Genomic DNA, 11,240 nt, shown 5'->3' with positions numbered 1-11,240 from the left:
TATATATATGATAGGCAGCATATCCGAATTGCTTGTAAGTATGATAACTTTTGTAACTGTATGATGCGTTTCCTCTAGTATGAGAGAACTTCCCACAAAACAAAAATGCGATTCAAAGTGAAGTACATGACCAATTTAAACAAACTTATAAATTGATCATGTAATTTATATGAACAATTACAAACGTAAAAATATGGTACATCGTTTGGATCTGTGGGATGGCACAATTGTCATTAATAGTGAATGTTAACCTAAATATATTTCATCATGATTAATTACCGTGAATATGATATGCATGCATGTACATTATCCATGTGCTTTTCTACATTGCAACACCATTAATCTCATCTTGGGATAATCTAACAATTTTCTTGATAGCTGATGTTATTTCCTATATGTTATTTCTTTCGTTATCTCTGTGTCATAAAGCTGTATATTTTGTTTCCTACATTTCGTAGGAGTTATGCATCAACAACGTGAGCAGAGAATATTTATCGGTATAATTTGTTTGTATCTTACAGCCGCATTTGTTCCAAAGATTGTCGTGGAAGGATTCATACAGAAGCTACTTACATACGTCTAGCGCAATGACGTCTTTATAAATTGATTTTACTAACTCTATTTTTCTTACTTCTTGGAATGAACTCTCACATATTTACATCTATTATTATTTATATTGCAAATAAGAATACCTTTGGAATTATAAAACGGACTAATTTCTAACTAACTTGGAAGCAAACTCAAACAGCTTACAACAGGATAACAACGCGTTCATGGCTAATTTTGCAGATTATTTTTTAGATATTCGTGCCACTCTAGAAGTTATATATCAACACCTATGCACAGAGAATCTTAATCGGTGAAATTTAGTTTTATCTTATCGCCATATTTGTTGCTAGTATTGTTGTGGAACCATGCAAATATAAACAATTCACATACCTCTAATACCGTCAAGCCACGATGAATTGGCTTAATTAATTTTATTTCCATTTCTTAGAATGAACTAATACTATATTTTTGTAACAAGATAACCGGGTGGGATATTTCGGATTAACAACAGAACACGTTTTGACGACACATATATATGGTTTAATGTGGCGATTTATATGAGTAGTGGATTATGAAGATGTGTGCGTATTTATAATCCAAATATTGGATCTATTTAACAAAAAAAACCGCACAGTTTCAAAGATGGAAAAAATATACAAATAAATTTAGTTCAGTAACCCTAAAATACAGGATAAATGATTTCACAAATGATTCAATAATGGAAAGATGAATATAGTTCACTCAAATAGTAAACGATGTAAGTCTTTACACATAGTAAAAAAATGTATTCGCTCAGGTAGCGAAATTATGTCACTAAACAAGAACGGATATACAATCTATCCTTCCAGTCCTGAATAATATACTGGGTCTTACTAACCCAAAATTAGCATACAGCTAAAAATACATGTGTGGAGATGCACTCCGTCACCCGTGCACCATATCCGCTCCACAGCTCCTCCGAATCAATTTCACAACCAATATAGACTCCGGACCCTCGGAATACTATGATCACTTGAAATATTAAACCCTCCGGACACTTGAAATATTAGACCCTCCGGACCCCCTGGTCCTTTGACGGCTCTACAGCTGGGTCACCTTAGTCACTCTTGACATTCCGGACGCTAGACATTAGACGCTACGGCACCTTAAACGCTCCGGACACACGGACGTTTCTACCCTCTGACAACACCGAACACCCGGATATTCCTACCATCAAAAACTCACAGCTGAAAATATACCCGATACAGTGTACTACACTTGATACAGACATAACGTAAGGACGTTATACATGGTAAGTTAAAAAGATTATATTATTACGGCAATTACAAAACAGGTTCAATAGTAAACCTAACCCTGCTGGATAAGACAATAGTAAACAATTTTTTTTAAAAAAATGTAACTTTACATTACCAATACAAATCCTGCACTACGTCGCAACAAGAATAAAAAATGCACGCATTATGGTATGTAAAGAAAACTATAACAAACATGCAAAGGTAAATATGGTACTACACTAGTTATCACTTAAAACCCAAAAATTACCTACCCCTACAGCTGGAGTTGTGCGAATCCTTTTAGCAGGCCGCTTGCTGACAAAACCATTAGTATTGTAAAGGTCCTTTACATGTAGTAACGTATTTATACCTTTATAATTTTCGTTATTCTTTATCAAAGGCACCTTGCACGTGTGGCACAGGACGAATCGTACTCACGATTTCGAAATACATAGACCATATTATAATCACCCTCGGGTATCGTTGTACAGAGAAAAAGAAACGAAACCCGAGTACATGTATTTAATTAACAACATTTACACCATTCTGTGACAATTTTTATCTATCATTATTTATCGTCAAATAAAAAATCCTTTGAAAGTATAAAAGAGGACCAGTTCCTAAATATTGTCGCAGCAAAATCGAATATTTTACAAGAGAATGTCGACGTGTCCTTGGCTAATTCTGCAGATTCTTTGTGAGTTATTCGGAAAATCAACATTGAACGAATTAGTTTCATTGTTGGGAAATAAGCCGTTCAGTATATTTATGATATTGAAACAAACCTAGGATGTGTTATTTGTATTTACGTATCTGCTTATGAACTTTACTATATTTTATTGACATTCCCTTGATTAGTATCGAGTCAGTGTTGAGAAGATATTTCACAAACCAAGTAATTAGCAAACTTTTAGGTTCAGATGTTATTATGTACAGTGTTCACTAGACTTTATTGTGCATGGATACGTTTACCAAAATTGACACTCACCAGTTTCTTCGCATTAGGGGTTTTGGAATTGTTCTAATGTATACGTGTTATGTAATTTGAGATTGGAATAATTCTTATTAGGAATCTGAATCGTGTTTGTGCTGCATGTAGTGAAGATACTAACCCACCGTTTTGGAAGGCTTATTGATGGGAAACGATAAACATCATGCAAATTTTAAAGTATAGTTTCGTGATGTGTTGTCATTGGGTGATTAGAGTCAATTATTTGAAGTAGTTCCGCATTTACGAAACCTTCAGTTGGCATTTACTTTTGTCTTGAGGCCTTCTAAATAGGAGAAACATTGTCTTCAAGCCTGACTCAATTTTTTTTCTTTTGTTTTTTTAGTTTCACTTGTGTGTTACAATATTATTATTCTCCCTTAGGGCTCGAATTCTGAAATAGTTTGTAGATAGTATTTTGCACGAAGGCCGTTCGCTTCATCAAAATTTGTAATGCCGCTTGATTTCTCTTTAATACAATACAGTATTTTTTACCGCATTTAGAGGATAGGGAATAATGTTTTCTAATCAGCATACAGCATTTTTATTATAATTTTTGTTGTTATTATTATTCTTAAAATTAGTTCCCATGCATTACATAATCCATTCCTGACAAATAAATTCATCAGTTCGATAAGAATTAGGGGGGCGGGATCATGATGGTGAATCAAAGAAAAATGCGTACATTTTTCCAGTGATAGAATGGAACGTTGAAACAAGGGACACGCTGATACTGTAACCAACACTCCATCCCGCTTTTCATCAATAGTCCAACTCGAAATTTGGGGTCCAGTCCCTCAATCGGAATTTAGACTGACATCCTACTTCAACGGACGTTAATATAGTCATTATATTTGCAATGGTTCCTTGAGGAAAATATCTAGACGTACCTGGGCACGTGCACTATCCTCGATAGTGTATTGAGTGCATGGCAGATATTTAGTAGTAGTAGTAGTAGTAGTAGTAGCAGCAGTAGTAGTAGCAGTTGTATTTATACCCGTTGTAGTAGATAAAGATAAGATTTATGAGAGCATGATACAGCTAACTTTCTTGAATATAAGACAAAAATATAAGTAAACCAGTTCTGATTACACATATTTATTGTACTTATGTTCAATTAACTTTTCGAAGATATGTTGTACCTATAAATATGACTAACACTTCCTTGAGGCACGTAACGATTTTGAATGGGAAAAGAAGAAGGAAGCATGCAGTCTGGTGGTTATTTACTTCTCACCAATGCGACAGAGAAATCTGCTTGTTTTGCTAACCTTACTTTTCCTGTCTCAGTCTAGTCATCTCAGACCAATCGTCTCAGTCAAGATGTCCACGCGCTCAGAACTACTTTTAAAAAAGAAACCCTTCTAGTCTTCTGCTGTGCCTGACGTAGTTGTACTAAAATCAAACAACAACAACAACATCAACAAATATATAACAAAAAGATAGTAACTTAAGTTAAATCCATGTTTGAGAACACACCTTACAAAAACATTTAGAGAGAGACAAAGACTAACGCATATGATGTCGAGCTTTTTGGTATTATGCTCGTTCGTTCCACACGGCATGGTCAATTTTATCCTATATGCAGTCCTAGCTCGGTACAGTTTTAAATCAGCGTCATTAAATGTAGCTAATGCTACCTAACTAATTTTAAATACTTCGTGTGAAACAAAGTATGTACTGTTAGCTACATTTAATGACGCTGACCTGAAAATGACCGTGCTACAGATAGGATAAAATTCTCAATGCCGTGTGAAATGAACAATATAATAGGAAACACTGCTCCATGCATATAGACAATAGACCTATCTACTTCATAGCCTCCCAACTCTCTTAACAACTACGGAAAACTTAGTAACAGCCAGAAAAGTGTTATATAAAATATGCTTTTTCTTCTAATTTTATTAAGCATCTCCACTGTGCCCCGGTTGAATCAAAAAGATACCTACAGTATTTAGTTACAAATAATACACTTACCAGCCAGAAAGAATCATCAATAATCCGTCAGCACATAATTCCGTAAGCAAATTTCACTGTAGCACTTGCCATATTTCCAGAAAAGAAAAAAAAATCTTCAAAGAACCCGTGAACTTGAAAGTTTAGCACATAGCTATCCGCTAGAGCCCGTTTTTGGAGGGTCTATTATTATACACAGAGGTAATTTTACAATCAATATTTAGAACAACACAAGTATGTCACACACAGTTTCACCTACTCCAAAGAAAAGATTAGTTATATACGATAGTTTCCCATGAATAATCTAAAGAAAGATGTTACTCTTCGTTACAGCTTGTACCAAGTATAGAGTAGAGGTGAGTAGCCAATATAGTTTTATTATTTACAATATAACTTTTCAAAATTTGAACTGATGAAAATAAAACAGTTTCTTGTAATAAATATTAATTATTTATTGTCAATTTCATATAACATCCATGTATTAAATGTGATAATACGTCATTATTATGCGACGTTTTATGTTTCTATTTTTCTTTGCTCACGCGTATAAACTGTGTACTTCGGACGCAACGGTCACACCACAGCCCTCATTAACATATTTATATTAATGCGCCGCATGTAAACATTGGACGTGAACACTAGTGCAGAATTCGTTTTACTTTAAAGGAAAATATTGGGTGAGAAAAATAATCTACGTTGAGGTTTGGATCGAGACAAGGAAATCTCAGTCGCGGGTTTATATTATATGTCTCCCAACTCGGGCAAGCCTCGTGGGGAGACAAATAATATAAACCATTGACTGAGATTTCCTTGTCTCAGCCCAAACCCCAACATAGATTCTATATATCACATCTAAATGCTAGTAGATATCAGGAAAACATCAATTGAATAAATAAATAATATTCAATGATTAGAAAAGGTAATTGGCTGTGTTATAAAATGATCATGCCATATGAGAAAGAAGCGATATCAGGGTCAAGTATATTTTCATCGATCGTATACTGTTATTCGATATGTTCCTCTCTGGTTATTACTAGATATTCGCCATATAACATATATATATATATATATATATATATATATATATATATATATATATATATATATATATATATATATATATATATATATATATATATATATATATATATATATATTACTACAAACAGGAGATACATCTATAAAGCCTTTATATTTCAAATGCACGAAATACATGTAAGATTACACTTTACTTCGAACGTACCAACCTCATACATTTGTGTCATTTCTGCCTTTAAGAATATAATACAGATAATTAAATCTAGATTAACTTCATCATAGCCAAAGAGTATAAAATTCAATAGTTGCGATTAATACAACAATCATTTTGAAGAAATGTATTTTACTAAATTTAAAAGAGAATACTAATATGGAATAGGTTACTAAAACATTATTCTTTATTATTTAACGAATCTTTTATTTCCAAAATTAAATATAAACATGAAGTTAGTGGCGAATTCGTCTTTCCCAACCAATACATACCATAAATTCAAATGAATATAAATTCCTTGAAACAATTAAACATTCCATTACAATATAAATTTGAACTCACAAATATGTTGCAAAAATATGAACTATACCGTTAAAATCTCAAGTATTAAAAAGTGCCTATTTTTTTAAGAAGTTTACTAACACAGAATATTCTTGCCTGTAAGGAAAGACAGCTGTTCTGAATATCGATGAACGAATTAATTCTGCGTCAGCCTGCTCTGAATTTATACGCAGTGCATGTGTTCGCTCATATCGAATCAGAACAAGAGTCTCGTCCTTTCCCACGGGAAACGTGTAAATCATCTAGCTTACTTATCCATTAGGGATTTAGTAATTTCCCTGTTTAACAGCTTTCCACCAAATCGAAATTGCTTACCTTTGGATACAAGAGAAATGTGTTTTATTGTTTTTGCACTTGTCCTACAGCTCGATCTTTATTAAAATATTATACAGTTGTAGTACAGAACTATATGAAATTAATCTCAATATATTTTAGATGAAAATTACTTTCAATATAATTTAATGAAAAAGTACTTTTAAAACAATTTATAGAAAATTAAAATCTTAATACTTTTACTCGATAGAGGAAAATTTACATTCATAAAAGAAAGTAAAAGGTAAGATAAAAAATACAGTGATAATAACATTGTGAAGACAGTCGGTAAAATTCAAAAATACGATGAAAAAACATTGCGAGACGTTCAGTATAATTGGAAAAATAATACAATGATCCAAAGGTTTTAAGATATATAATAAAATTACTTCTAACTAGTCTTATCAAATAATTAGAATACTATTATTTTCATGCGGTTATTGTTTTCTTTATTTATTTATTTTGCATGTTAGTTTACTCTTTTTTATTCATTATTTTTCTTATTTGTTTTGTATAACATCAGCAGAACATATTTATGGATGACTACGGTTATTATTTTGCTTCAGCCAGGTGTGGTGAAATGAATTCTCATTCTTCTGGATAGTATTGGTAAGCCGATATTGAGTTTATCTTCCTATTCCGTACATAATGTCAACAAAGAAATAACAGTAACATTGAAGTAAAAATGTTTGAGGAGAGAATTGCGTCATGATTTGGTATTAATCAGGAGTTAGGAAAGTGAAAATTTCAGAGTTGCGTAGAAGTACCATAATAACCATGACGCCTGTTCACTTGCAATCAAACCTTGACCTGCGCGTGTATGAAATAGAAATCGTCTCTAAACTAACCTAAGAGCAATAACTGAAACATCATTATAATCGTAAAACTGGTTTATTGTGTGCAACCGTGAAATGGGCGTGTATTACTGACGTTACCTGTGACGTATGAAAGAGAATGTATCGCCGTTATCATCTCAAACAAAATTGACTCAGAAGTTGGCCGTATGCAGGCCAATAACTGCCCAAAAACTCCTTGTCGAGAAATTGCTCCGACACTTTGACTATCCTATCTTTTCAGCATACATATATAATGAACAACAGGACAACATCGATTGATGTTGCCAAACCAGGGAAGGAAGCACCTCTCCTGACTGGTTTGAAGGCATTAGAGTTGTTTCTATGGCGTTATCGCCGAGACACAATACCATAAGGTACACATTCATATGATTCATATGAAACACGTGAGAGAAACCTAATTGAAATTATCGAATCCCTTTGGGCTGACAAAATAAACAGCACATGCATCAACATGTTTGAGACGGCTAGGCGGAAATTACAATTCTCCCTAAGATAGGCAAATAAGATAAATACGGTAAAACTTTGTCAAATGTACCGAAACATATATACGATGGTTTCAAATTTCACTACGAACAGGTCTAATGTAAAAGCATAGTCTATGGAATGCAAGTTACGGTCAGTAGGTTCGTTCACACTCTCTGCAGTAGAAACCTTAGCAACTGCAATGAATGTTACTGTAGCAGGTCTAGGAAAAGTTATTGTTACTAAATAAGAAATTAAATACAGCATAAATTAGATACGCTTTTTGGAAATATTTTGAAATTAGCGCACTAACCTTGTAATTTTGTATTTCAAGAAACAAAATATGGCATAGCAAAAACATACCTGTGTGAGGATTACCACAGCCCAGAAATATTCTCCTTGTGAAACGAATTTTATATTAAATGAATAGCAAACAATACAAGTATTGTCTGTAATATAGAAAAGTTCAAATTGTAAACGTTGAAGTCACTATCACTGGAAAGAAAACTGTCAATGTGGCTGTTGTTGACTTGCATCCTGGTGGAGATGTCGCTGCTGGATCCATGGAATTCTCTGTTTAGGTCATGCATATTTTAGCCTGGGTTGCAGGTAGCTCGAATTCGGGGCTGGCCTAAGTACTGTATGGATTCGACATGTCGTAGATTTCAGGTGTTACTGCAAGAATAATTCTCACCTGCGATGTCTACACTTTAAGCTGGATATCCTATCCTCTCAGTTGTAAATGTATTCGTTACCGATGTGATATTCCTGATGCTGATGTTTCAGAATAGGCCCGTCTTGTGGGCGAAAAGTACGAAAATCACAGAAGAGTTGTCCAGTTGTTGCGCAGTGACACCTTTATTCATGATATTCGTCCACTACTTGTTATGAAAGGTGGTACTTCTTGTGAAATTGTTATGATAGACATTTTGTGTATCATAACCTTTTTCTCATTTCTTGCTATGAGAAGGAATTTGCACATGGTGAGATAGAGAGAGAGTTCAGGATCTCTTAACAAAGGGTGTCACTCATAACGGTGTAGATAAGGCTACATTTTGGGGAATATGGCAAGCGGAGGTACGCAATTGATGTATGTTTTCCACCAGTTGTCACGAAAGACTACATCTTGGGGATGCTGAACGAGAGGAAACGGGAGCGACTGGAAGGAAGGACAGAGCTGTTCTGACTCTCGATGAATTAATTAAATCTGCGTAAGCCTGCTCTCAATTTATACACAGTGCTTCTTTTCGCCAATTTCGAATCAGAACAAGACTCTCGTCCTAGACCACGGGAAACGCGTGAATCATTCAGCATACTTATCCAACAGGGATTTAGTAATTTCCCTGTTTAGCATTTTCCCACCAAATCTAAATTTCATTCCTATTGTCGCTATACATATCCAATATACTATATATAAAACCTATAACGCTGGGCTGGGCGGGGCATATAACTGGATGGAATGATTGGCGGGGCGGGACATATAACTTGATATAATGTTTGGTGGGACGGGACGTATAACTTTATACAACGCCTGACGGAGCCGGACATATAACTTTATATTACGCCTGGCGGACATTGTTCCCAATGTCCAGTACCATGACGTCATCATTCCTATTGTCCCTATACAAACCCAACCTATGTTAATTTCCCCTTGTCGCTAAACACACCCAATATTCCCCGTGTTAAATTCACCTTGTCGCTAAACAGCCCCAGCAATATTCCCATGTTAAATTCCCCTTGTCGCTAAACAGCCCAAGAGGTTTTGTCCATATTAAATTCCCATTGACCGTAAACAGCCCTAGAGGTCTTGTCTCTGTTCAATTCCCATTGTCCGTAAACAGCCCCAGAGGTTTTGTCCATGTTAAATTCTCATTGTCCGTAAACAGCCCCAGAGGTTTTGTCTATGTTAAATTCCCATTGTCCGTAAACAGCCCCAGAGGTTTTGTCCATGTTAAATTCCCATTGTCCGTAAACAGTCCCAGAGGTTTTGTCCATGTTATATTCCCACTGGGGCTAAACAGCTCCAGCAATATTCCCCCTATTTCAACACAGAACTCCCTTGTCCCTAGGGTATCCCCTATTACTACTTACGTGAATAATATTCCTTTTCTGACCGAACATTCAAATTCATTTCTTGTGGAAGCTTATTTTAAGAGTCTTAAAATATATAAGAATCAAAGAGCCTTGTTCCATTTAACAGCACGTGATGTGATGTTTCTGGAATATTACTGAAATCAGTGTTTTCTTCAAATCCCAAATGTACGTTTCTGATATCTTGTAATGTAATAATTGCTAAGCAGCTTAATCAATTATCCTTTCTTTTGATAAGTGTCTTGTTATATTTGTAGGCATCTGCATCTTTTGTATATGTTTTCAAGATGCAAATGTTCTTTAAGTTCGAGAGAGTTTTTTACTTGCTGCCAAGACTTGAGTTTACACAAGTTTTCGCCACTTTCCTGATATGTATCTCCTTGCGATAGATCCTCCATTTGACTTTTACTACGGGAAAGCAAAAGCTACCGGAACCAGAGGGTTAACATGCATGTTTGCAGGTGGTGTTTACCTCAATGAGTATGGACTGCTTGATGGATAAATGGATCGGTGAACTACTGCCGTTTTACATAAATGAAATCTCGTTTCAATCAGCGTTGACAATTTTGTCTAATCATGTGTCAACAGCAAAAGTGGCATGCACCCTTGAATACGTTCTTCTCCTTTGAAACAGAATTTTTTTATTGCTAGTGAAAAATGAAACAAATGCACTTTCGAGTAAATGTCACATGTAATAAAACGTAACACGTTAAGCAACTGCAAAATGTAATTTATACATTGCATGTTTGAGATGTTTTTATTGCTATAAGTCTTTAGAGAGCAAGAACAATTTTACATCAACTGCTACAGTTTATATTAATGGAAAAACATAGTATTAATCCCAAAAAGCCTTGAAAGTAGAATCATTGACATTCATTGACTTTCATTGACATTTATTGACATTCATTGACATGGCGTGTGTGTGACATTCATTGACATGGCGTGTGTGTGATAGGATCACACTGCCTACAAAAACTAACCAACGACCACCGCAAATTTTTCTCATTATTTTCCTTTAACTAACTTCTAGATGCTTCAGTATCATACAATATCCACGAATACGATCTGCATACAGTATCATTCAATATCCACGAAAACGATCTGCATACAGTATCATTCAATATCCACTAATACAATATGCATACTGTATCATTCAATGT

Source organism: Sinohyriopsis cumingii, chromosome 17 (genome assembly GCF_028554795.1).
Source record: "Sinohyriopsis cumingii isolate HCF-2022 chromosome 17, ASM2855479v2, whole genome shotgun sequence".
NCBI lineage: Eukaryota > Metazoa > Mollusca > Bivalvia > Unionida > Unionidae > Sinohyriopsis > Sinohyriopsis cumingii.
This window is presented reverse-complemented; position numbering follows the sequence as displayed.